Consider the following 16,161-nt stretch of genomic DNA (forward strand, 5'->3'; position numbering starts at 1 on the left):
AAGTTCACTTGATGGAGGACAATCTTAACAGTGAACCAGATATAACATCAGTTGGCCTTTGACCTAAGATGAATGGTCTTGAGACTGAGTCTGGGTGCACAACATGCAGGCCAAAAAGCATAAAACGACCTTCTGTTAACAGGTTAATCATAGACGATTACAGGTAATGTGTGCTGGATTCAGAAACACAAATGACTCTACAGTACATGATTTAACATAAAGATCATTTATTTTATACTGTCAAATAACGTAAACCTTATTTATCTGCACATGATGACAAATACAAGATACTTCCCAACAAGATAAATACGGCTGGCTTCATATCAAAACACTATGAAAAGTGACTGATTTTATTTTAGGTACCTGAAAAATGAAAATTGTAAAATGTATGTAGATTTTAATTTCATATGTAGATTGTACTGTGGATCACTGCCACATTCGTAACTGATGTGAATTCAGAGCAAATATCTGTCAGATATGTAATTAATGTAAATACATGAGAATATATATGCAAAAAATTAAAACTGCAGATTGTAAATCGAGGTAATTACAACTTTTGTAACTGAGGTTAATTCACATGTTCCTTACTCAGAGTCTCATTATATTGATGTATACTTTTCTATGGAAATTTAGTCATCTGTTGTACTTGCCCAAATAGTGTATGTATGTAAAAACATTGTATGAAAAAACTCTGACTATCCCTTAGCATTGCAATATGTGTAACAGACTATGCTGTAATGAACGAACATTACATTAAAATGAAAAAAATATTGAACACAAAAACAATGTAAAAAGTTTTAAATTGAAAGTGTTTTTGTTTGAGATTTTCTCCTTCCATTTCCCGACATTTATATTTCTTTCATTCTTGGGGTTAGCTGATACAGTTTTGGAGGCCAAGCTGAACATTTTCGGCATATCAGAATGAGATTTTCGCTCTGCAGCGGAGTGTGCGCTGATATGAAACTTCCTGGCAGATTAAAACTGTGTGCCCGACCGAGACTCGAGCTCGGGACCTTTGCCTTTCGCGGGCAAGTGCTCTACCAACTGAGCTACCGAAGCACGACTCACGCTCGGTACTCGCAGCTTTACTTCTGCCAGTACCTCGTCTCCTACGTTCCAAACTTTACAGAAGCTCTCCTGCAAACCTTGCAGAACTAGCACTCCTAAGCCATGTCTCCGCAATATCCTTTCTTTCAGGAGTGCTAGTATTTAATATTTTCTGGGTCTCATGAACAAATAAAGCGAGTTGAGTCTCACACGATCGCTGTTTCCGGAATCCATGTTGATTCCTACAGAGTAGAGTCTGGGTTTCCAGAAATGACATGACACGCGAGCAAAAAACATGTTCTAAAATTCTACAACAGATCGATTTCAGAGATATAGGCATATAGTTTTGCGCATCTGCTCGACGACCCTTTTTGAAAACTGGGACTGCCTGTGCTCTTTTCCAATCATTTGGAACCTTCCGTTCCTCTAGAGACTTGCGGTACACGGCTGTTAGAGGGGGGGCAAGTTCTTTCGCGTACTCTGTGTAGAATCGAATTGGTATCCCGTCAGGTCCAGTGGACTTTCCTCTGTTGAGTGATTCCAGTTGCTTTTCTGTTCCTTGGACACTTATTTCGATGTCAACCATTTTTTCGTTTGTGCGAGGATTTATAGAAGGAACTGCAGTGCGGTCTTCCTCTGTGAAACAGCTTTGGAAAAAGGTGTTTCGTATTTCAGCTTTACGCGTGTCATCCTCTGTTTCAATGCCATCATCATCCCGAAGTGTCTGGATATGCTGTTTCGAGCCGCTTACTGATTTAACGTTAGACCAGAACTTCCTAGTATTTTCTGTCAAGTCGGTACATAGAATTTTACTTTCGAACTCACTGAACGCTTCACGGATAGCCCTCCTTACGCTAACTTTGACATCGTTTAGCTTCTGTTTGTCTGAGAGGTTTCGGCTGCGTTTACTCTTGGAGTGAAGCTCTCTTTGCTTTCGCAGTAGTTTCCTAACTTTGTTGTTGTACCACGGTGGGTTTTTCCCGTCCCTCACAGTTTTACTCGGCACGTACCTGTCTAAAACGCATTTTACGATTACCTTGAACTTTTTCCATAAACTCTCAACATTGTCAGTGTAGGAACAGAAATTTTCGTTTTGATCTGTTAGGTAGTCTGATATCTGCCTTCTATTACTTTTGCTAAACAGATAAACCTTCCTCCCTTTTTTTATATTCCTATTAACTTCCATATTCAGGGATGCTGCAACGGCTTTATGATCACTGATTCCCTGTTCTGCGCTTACAGAGTCGATAGGTTCGGATCCGTTTGTTATCAGTAGGTCCAAGATGTTATCTCCACGAGTCGGTTCTCTAATTACTCGAGGTAATTTTCGGATAGTGCACTCAGTATAATGTCACTCGATGCTCTGTCCCTACCACCCGTCCTAAACATCTGTGTGTCTCAGTCTATATCTGGTAAATTGAAATCTCCACCTAAGACTATAACATGCTGAGAAAATTTATGTGAAATGTATTCCAAATTTTCTCTCAGTTGTTCTACTAATAATGCTGCTGAGTCGGGAGGTCGGTGATGGGAGGCAAATATTAACCGAGCTTGGTTGTTGAGTGTAACCTCCACCCATAATAATTCACAGGAATTATCCACTTCTACTTCACTACAGGATAAACTACTACTAACAGCGACAAACACGCCACCACCGGTTGCATGCAATCTATCCTTTCTAAACACCGTCTGTGCCTTTGTAAAAACTTTGGCAGAATTTATCTCTGGCTTCAGCCAGCTTTCTGTACCTATAACGATTTCATCTTCGGTGCTTCAGCGCTTGAAGTTCCTGTACTTAACCAACGCAGCTTCGACAGTTTACAATTACAATACCGATTGCTGCTTGGCTCCCGCATGTCCTGACTTTGCCCTGCACCCTTCGAGGCTGCTGCCCTTTCTGTACGTGTCCGAGGCCATCTAACCAAAAAAACCGCCCAGTCCACGCCACACAACCCCTACTACCCGTGTAGCCGCTTGCTGCGTGTAGTGGACTCGTGACCTATCCCGCGGAACCCGAAACCCCACCACCCTATGGCGCAAGTCGAGGAATCTGCAGCCCACACGGTCGCAGAACCGTCTCAGCCTCTGATTCAGATTCCTCACTCGGCTCAGTACCAAAGGTCCGCAGTCAGTCATGTCGACGATGCTGTAGATGGTGAGCTCTGCTTACATCCAGCTAGCGAAACTGGCAGTCTTCACCAAATCAGATAGCCGCTGGAAGCCAGAGAGGATTTCCTCCGATCCATAGCGACACACATCATTGGTGCCGACATGAGCGACCACCTGCAGATGGGTGCACCTTGTACCCTTTATGGCATCCGGAAGGACCCTTTCCACATCTGGAATGACTCCCCCCGGTATGCACACGGAGTGCACATTGGTTTTCTTCCCCTCTCTAGCTGTCATATCGCTAAGGGGCCCCATTACGCGCCTGACGTTGGAGCTCCCAACTACCAGTAAGCCCACCCTCTGCGACCGCCCGGAACTTGCAGACTGAGGGGCAACCTCTGGATCAAGACAAGCAGTCATGTCCGGCCGAAGATCAGTATCAGCCTGAGACAGCGCCTGAAACCGGTTCGTCAGACAAACTGGAGAGGCCTTCCGTTCAGCCCTCCGGAATGTCTTTCGCCCCCTGCCACACCTCGAGACGACCTCCCACTCTACCACATGTGAGGGATCAGCCTCAATGTGGGCAGTATCCCAGGCAGCCACAGTCGATCGGGGGATGCGTGGGACGAGCTGGCCGTCCCCGACAAACCCACATCTGGACCCCCATAGAATCACACGGGGATATTGGACTTGGCGTGGTGTTGGTAAAGGGACACATACATCAACCCTTTCCTGTCTTCTTTTAATTATCTTCTTAAATTATATATAAATTTATAACTTCCTACTTTCAGATTCATGTATTTTTATTTAAAGAATATGTGTAATTGCTGTAAGTAAATAAAAGATAATACCAAAGAGCAGACAAAAGTTCTCCACGCAGCCCCACCTCCACAGGGTGCTGCTTGTGCAACAATGCCCATGGCGTAACTACATAGCACAATTTTGCTGCGTGGTGGTGACCATGGGTGATGACTAAGAAGCCTGTGTGGAGCACTGCGGCTTGCGTAAAGTGATAAGATGGGAACCTTGTCCGCCTACTCCAGTGAAAATTAGTAACACCATAGCTCCATTTTCGCCGCCACACGTTACACACAAGGCCTTAGATGTCTGATAACAAACAACAAATGTCGCTTTTTTTTAAACATTAATCAAAAATATTATGAAGCTTATTGTTGTGAACACTGATACATTTTGACAAGTTTTCTCACTGCATCATAAAAATTTACCTGCTAATTAAACTCTCTTTTATCTTCAAATTAGCTTTCTCACGAGGGGTAAAGAGCATGGATTAGGGGCAGCTAGAGAAAAATCTATTTTCCATAATCGCCTTATTGGAAATAAGCGTACAATGCAACACATAAGAAATAATATTGGATTTATACATGTTGCTTCTATGAACCCACGGATAAATATTTTGGAAGAGGTGGAAATCTACAGTTACATGATAAGAAGGGCAGACAAGTTACTCAATGATCAAACAGAGCATAGAGGGAAGCAATTCCGAGAACTTTTTACAAAATGGATATAAGGATATTTGGTTATAGCGATTCTTATTTCATTCACAACTTACTGATCTTATTAATAAGTTTAGTCGTTGGCTACCCTAGCTCAAATATTATCTGTTTCTCTTTACCTTCTTCACTTACTCTGTACTCCCCATCAACTCGCTCCATTTCTGCTCGTCCTACCCCTGTCCGTGATGTAACTTATACAGTAAGTTAATTGTTTAATCATACATAGATCAGTTACATAATAATGTCAGATTTGTCATCTTCACTGAATAAGGAAACAGTTTTTCGAAAATTAACTAATGCATGGTTACAGTAACATTATGTTATCAAAAGATATTTTTACACGATTCATTTGTATTACTCATTGGACTACCCACACAAAAACACACACACACACACACACACACACACACACACACACACACATACACACACACACACACACACACACACACACACACACACACGCGCGCGCGCGCACGCACGCACGCACACTTACATACGCTCACTCTTCACTATATGTCCACCAGTCTATCAAATTCTTCACGGCTCATCTGAAAGAGCTAAGACAGCAGCTCACCACAATGAATGAGATGTTGACGTCAAGAAAATAAAAAGAGGTTACAATTTTCCATCATATATCCTGCGCATCGAATTTTACAGTAAGATTCATTTAACTATGATAATTTACAGTAGACTGACAGTTCTTTATTATTTAACAATATTTATATTGTCCATTCCCTACTCATTGTTATCTAAATAATCCTTGCCTTTTCAGTATGATTTAATTAGGAGGTCTGCTTTACCAACTTTTTAAATATTTGGAATATCCTTGGGTTACTTATTGAACTATTTTATTTTGTTGTAGGAATGGTGTTTTGTATCTAGACTCGTAAATGTGTGTTTGGTATGATCTTGTTGCAAGATCATAAATGTTTCGGTTTGTGAGATGTTATCACTGTTGAAGCATTTAAGCAGATATTTTCAGTAAGCTCCTTTACAATTTCAGCCATTATTCTTACAGCACTTTTCTGTAGTTTGGAGACTATGGGACCCTGAGGAACATGTAGTGAATAAGGCGATAGTATGTAGCTATAAGACACCGCCTGTTACAACCTGAAGACAGGACTCCTGGAACATAGCATGCTGATGACATTTTATTTGCTGGCGTATGTCAATTCCACTTCAGGTGCCAGTCAACGTTTATCCGCAAAAATTTTGTGTTTGCTATGCAGTAAATGAAATTTTCATTCACATTTAACTATTCGGAATTATTTTCCCTCCATGGGGAAGAATTTATGCTGTTTATTTATTTTATGTTCAGAGTAAGTTTATTTTATGATCATTGGTGTTTTAATTATGCTTACAATGTTGCTGTCATCAGAAAATTTAATTATCTCCCAGTGTCTAACATTGCTTCAAAAGTAACTGATGTATATAAAAAACAATATAAGTCCTTAGATGCTGCCACAAGGGTCTCCTATATTAATATACTCTGGGTATGATAAATGTTTCAGTGTGAGTTTGGTTTATCTGAAGCCTATATGATTTGTACTATATTTTTCAGGTATGATCAGAAGTATTCATTGGGAATTCTTATACTTAATATTTAATGAGTCTAGATTTTTAGTAGAATTTTATGGTAAATAGTATCACAGGCATTTGATAGATTTAAAAATGTACCTGTTGCCTAGTGTGTCAAGTAACGCCTTTCGAAACACTACTGAGGCTTATTCTGTACCTCTAACACTCCAAACTTTGATTCACTGAGGAGGTTATATTTATTTGAATAATTCATAATGGATTACACTCTTTTTGGAATGGCGACAGCAGATAAATTGGTCTATAGTTTTCCATATGTTCTGCATCACTTTTCTTTAGTAGAGGCAAAAATCTTGCCAGTATCTTCCAGATACTCAGGTAAGTTACCTGAGCTGAAACATTCGCCTATTAGGTCTGTAAATGAGGGTTGTATACTATCTATGCATTCTGTAAGTACAGAGATTGTCACTTCATCTGTGTCTGGTGATTTCTTATTTTTTAAATTTTTTTGTACTCTTTTCCTGACTTCATAATCTGTAGTCGGTAACAACAGCATTGTACTTGCTGCATAATTTTTTACTGCAAGGTCTTCTGATTTTGGGAACTTTAGTTGTAGTTTATCTGCTGTATCTGAAAAATATTCGTTCATAAAATTTGGTGGTTTGTCGTCTCATTTATCGAGCTACCTGTGTCTACTATATGTAAGTCACTGTGATTGTGTTTGTTTGCCTGTGCCTTGTTCTGCAACCTTCCTGACCGATTTACTTTTATTTTGATGCATAAAGTATTATTTTGACATTTACCGACTTTTTTGCAGCAAGCAACGCCTCCCAGAAAATCTTTTTGTGTCTTTGATAATAGTTTAGGAACTCTGGCTGACTATCGGCATTTTTTTCTATTGATGTGGATACATCTGGAAATGATTGCTCAAAGTTTAGTTTCAATATTATACGGAATTTGGAGAATTTTACATCTACGTTGTTTTATGTATACACTTCATTCCATATTTGGTTTAACATTACCCTTGAAAACCTCTGACTTCTGGGTTTTGAAAGAGATTTTTTGTAGTCTGGAGCTCGTTGGGCTTATCCAATACAGCCTGCATAACATTATGCTACATATGCTTGAGTTTTAGTTTAACATATCTCACTGTTATCCAGGTTTAGAATTACTGCTGTAAATATTGGCTTTAAGATTATAGATGACGTATCAGGTTGTTGTAAGTTACAAACGCGCTCGAAAATCGTATTAAGCTGCAGATATAGCCTATAACAAAACAGTGGATTAGAGTGGTTTTATCAGTCGTTGCTATATTGTACCACCAGGATTAGAACTAAGTATTGGATTGATGTGACGTACAAGGATTACAGTCACATTGCGGCATGGTAACATGTATCAGTGTCGCAGTCTTTTGTGGGACTCCCCTTGTACTTAGGCCCATCGATGCGGCCTCATAAGACTGCTTGTGGGATACGTGGAGAGGCTTGCAACACTAAACTGGACATGCAGCAAAAGACAGTCATAGAACAATACATAGCTACACCGTGTCATCATTCCCTTTGTACACTGTAGTAACGTTTCTCTATAAGTAATTGTAGCTGCTATTGTTATGAATAACATTTACTTGATCAGATTGTCACTTCTGGTGGCTATCTAAATATGTTTAATGTGTATTGTTGACCTTCGATTATTACGAGGGTAAGTCAATTATTATCCGCCATGTAGTTATATTTTTGTTTATTTTCGTACTATTATTTTGGTAGTATTGTCGTTTTACGTAGATGAAGCATGCTTTATTTATTTGTTGTTATATCTTTGCAATTTTCAAGCTGGTAGGTTACTTTCGTTATCGCTGCCATGCTGTTAACTGTTGACGAAGTGATACATTGTCTGCAAATTAGTCATGGTACCGCCTACGAAATCATCCATAACAGACTTGGGTTCCATAAAGTTTGTGCAAGATGGGTCCCAAAACAACTCACACAGTTGCATAAACAAACGCGGTTGGACATCTGCAAAAAAAAAAAACATTTGGATCACTACGGTGACGAAGGGGACAACTTCGTAGACATGATCGTTACTGGTGACGAAACATGGATCCATCATTACGAGCCGGAGAGAAAACGGCAGAGTATGGAATGGGAACATCTAAATTCGCAAAGCAAGAAAAAGTGCAAGACCCAACCTTCCGCAGGAAAACTGATGCTTACGGTGTTTTGGGACGCTCATGGTCCGGTACTGGAACATTATGGGGAAAGGGGCAGAACGATAAACAGTGTACGTTACAGTGAGATGCTTACTGCCAGGATAAAGTCTGCATTCGAAGCAAACGCCGAGGATTGCTGTCAAACGTGTTGTGTTGTTGCACGACAATGCCCTTCCGCATACTGCTGCCCACAGTGCTGAAACGCTCCAGAAACTCAAATCTGAAGTACTGGATCATCCTCCATAATAGTTCTGATCTTGCCCCTTCTGTCATTTGTCTAATCCACTTAAACAGGCCGTCGATTTGCCTCGGACGAAGCAGTGAAAGAAGCGGTGCATTCCCGGCTCGCAGTTCAACCGAGACCTTCTTTTATGAGGGCATCAGGAAGCTTGTACAACGATGGACCAAGTGCGTTGAAACGCAAGGAGACTATGTCGAAAATTGATGTTCTTGGAAGTTTCCTATTTGATTACAATAAAATTTTATAACTACTTTACGGATAATAATTGACTTACCCTCGTAGTTTAACTAAACGCGTACTTGTGTAAGCAATTGTGAGTGGTGAACCCCAGGGGAAACGGGATGTCTACGTTTTAAGGTTATACTTTGCAGCACTCGTTAACTGTAATACGCGAAAAATTTTAAAAATGTTGCCCTAAAGTATATTTTAACTAACGCTACGATATTTTTGATAGCAGAATGGCCTGATGATGGTATTAGGGGGCGAGAAAGTCATTTGGCAAAATAAAAGCGCGATTGTAGACTGAAGTATATAAACTATTTTTCCTAAAATTCATTGTTTATACCTTTCTGAGATCTGAGTGTGGCAAGTCGTGTTTTTTGAGGCGTCCGAGCCCTGTTGATGCTGTGTGTTGGCCACAGCGGGAGTGTTGTGTGCCTCGGGGTAGAAAATGAAAGCGGCAGACCACTCGACTCGAGGGGTCGGATTCCGCCGGCGAGCTGCCATTATTTTAATGAGCAGCGCGCCGAGTCTCCGCGCTAAACAACATTTGCATTGCTCATGTTGCTGGTCGCCGCGACGCCTTGGGGGTCCTCAAGTTTTCTCTCTCAACGGCGCGGTAATTGGAGAAAAGTGCTTCGTCGCACGTTCCACTTGTGCGGTGGGAAGATGCCTGCGGACGATATACTGTCTTGCAGGAGCCAATAAGATTTGGCGATCTAAGATTAAAGAAAGTCAAAAAGTTACGATTCCCAGTAACATAGCTGACATGCATCTTTTACGTCCCATTGGCCTCCAGTCAATCACCTTATCGCTCCATGTGTTGGGGTTTTGTCTCTCTATGTGTCAAGATCGTTGTCATTTCTGCCTGTAACTCCCTCGCGAACGTCTGTTACCCAAGCGCTTCATGTGATCTATATCTACAACACAGGATGATCATCAGTGACCAATGTTCTCCAAATATTAGCCAACATGATGTCTGCACTCTCAAAGTTCCATATTTCCCATAGTGCCTTACTACAGTGTGTGGTCATCTGCATGAATTACGTCACACGAATTTAAAAATTTTTGGAACTTCACTTCCTCCCTCTTCCACCTTTCCTTTTATCACCTTTCTTTATTAAAATACCTGCATAAACAGAGGGAATTAGTTCATGTTTTCAGCCACCACGATGCAGTAATTTTACAAGGTACATTTGTGTGAGCCCTCCTCTCCCATGGTGTGACGACATCTATTTTGAAACTTTACATTAAAAATTATTAAATTTAAATATTACTGCCATAATTATTTGTCTGTATCAATATAAAATATTTTTTCAGAAAATCAACAATAAATCAAGCATTTTTAAAAAAATTACAAAATATAACAAATCAAATGAACGATACAAAATTTAATCATCTTGTGTCCATGGATTCTGAACCTATTATATAAATCTGACACGGCAGTCACCTTGTTCTTGATTTGGATAATGTTAGGAACATTCGATGTGTCCACATCTTCCTCGTCCAACGATATAGCATCGACATCGTTTATCAAAAAAAAAACTTCCTTAGCATGTCTAGTTGCAATTCTTTGAGGATGACTCTTCGTGATGGAAAAAACTCCTGTTGGCTCTTATGCGACAGCATGTGTCGGTTACCGTAGTGGTTTTGTATGATAAAAAATATGGACCACAGATGCCTGCAATATCTCAGATGTCTCGACACTGGGAAACAGCCATCACACGGAACTTACTTCAAATGTGAGTCGGCCGCCGTGGCCGAGCGGCTCTAGGCGCTTCAATCCGGAACCGCGCGACTGCTACGGTCGCAGGTTCGAATCCTGCCTCGGGCTTGGATGTGTGTGATGTCCTTAGGTTAGTTAGGTTTAAGTTGTTCTAGGTTCTAGGGGACTGATGACCTCAGATGTTAATTCCCATAGTGCTCAGAGCCATTTGAACCATTTTTTTTTTCAAATGTGATGACGCTTGAATATCCGCAGGTAGCTGTATTAACAGCGGAGCAAATTTACCTTCGGAGTCATCATTCCCTGCGGGTACATAACCGTCTGAAGTTTGTTTAATAAAAACAGGTGGTGGTAGAATCCTCTCTCGTAAGAACCGTTACAGGCTAGATCGTCGTACGCCACAACAGGAGACAACCTCGAATTTTACTATTTGTAAAAAAAAAATATTGTGATTCAAGTACATGCTTTGGGTACGAAGCAGCATCATTTTTCATTGTCGTAACTTGTACGATATCCGTTCTGGCATCTGTTGGAAGAATGTATTCAGCAACCACAGGATGGTCGTCAGTGACCAATGTGCTCCAAATATTAGCCAACATGATGTCAGCACTCTCAAAGTTCCATATTTCTAGCACCAAGCCAGTAGGTCGATTACTGGAATCAAGAGGTGAACAAAAATTCGTAGCTCCACTCTGTTAAATGTGCTTTGTCCTGGATTATTTGCGGCAATGTAAATAGCATCCAAGTTCAAACCTTTAAATTGTTGTACAGCTGAAACTATAACTCGCTCGACTCGTTGATTTTCGTCGGGATCATCTACGTAAGTAAAAATAAGTACGGATTTTAGGAAACCTTCTCGAGTTCTCATTTCCTTCTAGAAAGCAGGTGATTCACTGGTACGTCTGTGGTTTTAATGTCTGCATTAGGGGAAGAAAGTTTTCCATTCCGAAACGCTACAATGTGACCCCAGAGTGTGTCACAGATTTAGGTTTCCCTTTACCATGTTTCTTAAATACAATACCTGCATAAACAGAGGGAATTAGTTCATGTTTTTCAGCCACCACGATCCGGTAATTTTACACGGTAGTCAGTTGCATTAATGTTGGTGATTGAACATTTGCTGCTGGTATATCTAACGCCGCACGTGCTTTGTCATCCATTAATGAAAAGATCACCTGAACGGGGCTCAAATCTGAACCTAAAGATTCAAGGTTTGTTATCGCAGCTGTACAGAATTTGCCATATTTGTGCTGTACATGTCGCAAGAGCTTGGTTTGCACATGTTTACCAGGGACAGGTACTGCGTGTTTTCTTCCGTCCTCTGTCAAGAATCGTCTGATTAATCGTCTGAGAAGGAGCCATAAGCCTGATTGACTGACAGTACAGTCTTATTTACATAGCTCGCCTTGTAAGTCGTCCAGTGTTTTGCCGGACTTTATAATTGCAGTACGACATCGATCAGCTGCGCTACCAAAAACTGCAACTTGCTTCATGAATTCAAGCAAACAGGATGATTTTGTTCTACTCTAGGCCGACCAACGTATTTCGAGTTTCAGAAACTGCTGCCAAATCAGAATTACTTTCACAAATTTCTTGATTTTTTGTTTTTTTGTTTTGTTTTTTAGAATCACTACTTTTTCGTCCCACCCCGCCCCCCCCCCCCCCCCCTCCCATGAACCATAGACCTTGCAGTTGGTGGGGAGGCTTGCGTGCCACAGCGATACAGATAGCCGTACCGTAGGTGCAACCACAACGGAGGGGTATTTGTTGAGAGGCCAGACAAACGTATGGTTCCTGAAGAGGGGCAGCAGCCTTTTCAGTAGTTGTAGGGGCAACGGTCTGGATGATTGACTAATCTAGCACTGCAACACTAACCAAAACGGCCTTGCTGTGCTGGTAGATTATATAATGGTAAGACAGAGATTTAGGAACCAGGTTTTAAATTGTAAGACATTTCCAGGGGCAGATGTGGACTCTGACCACAATCTATTGGTTATGAACAGTAGATTAAAACTGAAGAAACTGAACAAACGTGGGAATTTACGTAGATGGGACCTGGATAAACTGATTGTACAGAGTTTCAGGCAGAGCATAAGGAAACAATTGACAAGAATGGGGGACAGAAATACAGTACAAGAAGAATGAGTAGCTTTGAGGGATGAAGTAGTGAAGGCAGCAGAGGATCAAGTAGGTAAAAGGACGAGGGCTAGTAGAAATCCTTGGGTAACAGAAGAAATATCGAATTTAATTGACGAAAGGAGAAAATATAAAAATGCAATAAATGAAGCACGCAAAAAGGAATACAAACGTCTCAAAAATGAGATCGACAGGAAGCGCAAAATGGCTAAACAGGCATGGCTAGAGGACAAATGTAAGGATGTAGAGGCTTATCTCACTAGGTGTAGGATAGATACTGCCTACAGGAAAATTGAAGAGACCTTTGGAGAAAGGAGATCCACTTATATGAATATCAAGAGCTCAGATGGAATCCCAGTTCTAAGCAAAGAAGGGAAAGCAGAAAGGTGGAAGGAGTATATAGAGGGTCTATACAGGAGCGGTGTTCTTGAGGACAATATTATAGAAATGGATGAGGATGTAGATGAAGATGAAATGGGAGATATGATACTGCGTGAAGAGTTTGATAGAGCACTGAAAGACTTGAGTCGAAACAAGGCCCCGTGAGTAGACAACATTCCATTAGAACTACTGATAGCCTTGGGAGAGCCAGTCCTGACAAAACTCTACCATCTGGTGAGCAAAATGTATGAGACAGGCGAAATACCCTCAGACTTCAAGAAGAATATAATAATTCCAATCCCAAAGAAAGCAGGCGTTGACAGATGTGAAAATTACCGAACTATCAGTTTAATAAGTTACGGCTGCAAAATACCAACGCGAATTCTTTACAGACGAATGGAAAAACTGGTCGAAGCCGACCTCGGGAAGGATCAGTTTGGATTCCGTAGAAATATGGGAACACGTGAGGCAATACTGACCCTACGACTTATTTTAGAAGCTAGATTAAGAAAAGGCAAACCTACATTTCTAGCATTTGTAGACTTAGAGAAATGTTTTGACAATGTTGACTGGAATACTCTGTTTCAAATTCTGAAGGTGGCAGGGGTAAAATACAGGAAGCGAAAGGCTATTTACAATTTGTACAGAAACCAGATGATAGTTATAAGAGTCGGGGGACATGAAAGGGAAGTTGTGTTTGGGAAGGGAGTAAGACAGGGTTGTAGCCTCTCCCCAATGTTATTCAATCTGTATATTGAGCAAGCAGCAAAGGAAACAAAAGAAAAATTCGGAGTAGGTATTAAAATCCATGGAGAAGAAATAAAAACTTTGAGGTTCGCCGATGACATTGTAATTCTGTCAGAGACAGCAAAGGACTTGGAAGAGCAGTTGAACGGAATGGACAGTGTCTTGAAAGGAGGATATAAGATGAACATCAACAGAAGCAAAACGAGGATAATGGAATGTAGTCGAATTAATTCGGGTGATGCTGAGGGAATTAGATTAGGAAATGAGATACTTACAGTAGTGAAGGAGTTTTGCTATTTGGGGAGAAAAATAACTGATGATGGTCGAAGTGGAGAGGATATAAAATGTAGACCGGCAATGGCAAGGAAAGCGTTTCTGAAGAAGAGAAATTTGTTAACATCGAGTATAGATTCAAGTGTCAGGAAGACGTTTCTGAAAGTATTTGTATGAAGTGTAGCCATGTATGGAAGTGAAACATGGACGATAAATACTTTAGACAAGAAGAAAATAGAAGCTTTCGAAATGTGGTGCTACAGAAGAATGCTGAAGATTAGATGGGTAGATCACATAACTAATGAGGAGGTATTGAATAGGGTTGGGGAGGAGTTTGTGGCACAACTTGACTAGAAGAAGGGATCGGTTGGTAGGACATGTTCTGAGGCAACAAGGGATTACCAATTTGGTATTGGAGGGCAGCGTGGAGGGTAAAAATCGTAGAGGGAGACCGAGAGATGAATACACTAAGCAGATTCAGAAAGATGTAGGTTGCAGTACGTACTGGGAGGTGAAGAAGCTTGCACAGGATAGAGTAGCATGGAGAGCTGCATCAAACCAGTCTCAGGACTGAAGACCACAACAACACAATAACAACTTTTTCGTCGTCTCGGTGCACTGATGGTTACCTCCACTATATCATTTTTCTGTTGAATGTCTTTCCCTAATTCTGGTATTTGTTTAAGTGCTTTCTTTGTGGGCGTGTGAACATTGCGTGCTAACAGCTGTTGAGCTCAGATGCTTTTATTCCTAGAAGTCTTCTGACTATGTGTTAATTTAGGTAATGTTTGTAGTAGCTTCCACTTGATTGCATATTAGTATCGTCAGTTTCTTCTGGTAAGTCCTGTTTGGCTTCTTCCCGCAATTAAAAGTAAACATGCAAAATGTTGAATATGAGCATTTCACACAATATGTATACTATATCACCCTGAAGAATACAGTTGCATTATAGCGAAAACCGCATTGTAATCGGCCCTGTGCCTATTGGCATTACCCCAAACAGAAAGACAGAAATATGCGGTTGCCGACTTCGCTTTATAATAAGTTGTTAACAACAACTGAACAAACTGCATGAGTTGTTCTCTTCCTCAATTTGCCATGGAACTCTAGATATACACACATCAAAAAAGCTTTGCTTCTCCTCGGTTCCGTGTGTTTCGGAACCTGCACAGAAAATTGGAATAGAGATCAACATAAACTTCATTTCCGCCATTTTTATTGCTCGTGAAAACTACACATTGCATGTTGTACAACCATACAGTGAGACCTTCAGAGGGGTGGTCCAGATTGCTGTACACACCGGTACCTCTAATACCCAGTAGCACGTCCTCTTGCATTGATGCATGCCTGTATTCGTCGTGGCATACTATCCACAAACTCATCAAGGCACTGTTGGTTCAGATTGTCCCACCCCTCAACAGCGATTCGGTGTACATCCCTCAGAGTGGTTGGTGGGTCAAGTCGTCCATAAACAGCCCTTTTCAATCTATCCCAGGCATGTTCGATAGGGTTCATGTCTGGAGAACATGCTGGCCACTCTAGTAAAGTGGTGTCGTTATCCTGATGGAAGTCATTCACAAGATGTGCAAGATGGGAGCGCGAATTGTCGTCCATGAAGACGAATGCCTCGTCAATATGTTGCCGATATGGTTGCACTATCGATCGGAGGATGGTATTCACGTATCGTACAGCCGTTACGCCGCCTTCCATGACCACAAGCGGCGTACGTCGGCCCCACGTAATGCCACCCCAAAACAGTAGGGAACCTCCACTTTGCTGCACTCACCGGACAGTGTGTCTAAGGCGTTCAGCCTGACCGGGTTGCCTCCAAACATCTCTCCAACGATTGTCTGAAGGCATATGGGACACTCATCGGCGAAGGAAACGTGATGCCAATCCTGAGAGGTCCACTCGGCATGTTGTTGGGCCCATGTGTACCGCGCTGCATGGTATCATGGTTGCAAAGATGGACCTCGCCATGGACGTCGGGAGTGAAGTTGCGCATCATGCAGCCTATTGTGCA

Source organism: Schistocerca americana, chromosome 1, assembly GCF_021461395.2.
Source record: "Schistocerca americana isolate TAMUIC-IGC-003095 chromosome 1, iqSchAmer2.1, whole genome shotgun sequence".
Taxonomy (NCBI): domain Eukaryota; kingdom Metazoa; phylum Arthropoda; class Insecta; order Orthoptera; family Acrididae; genus Schistocerca; species Schistocerca americana.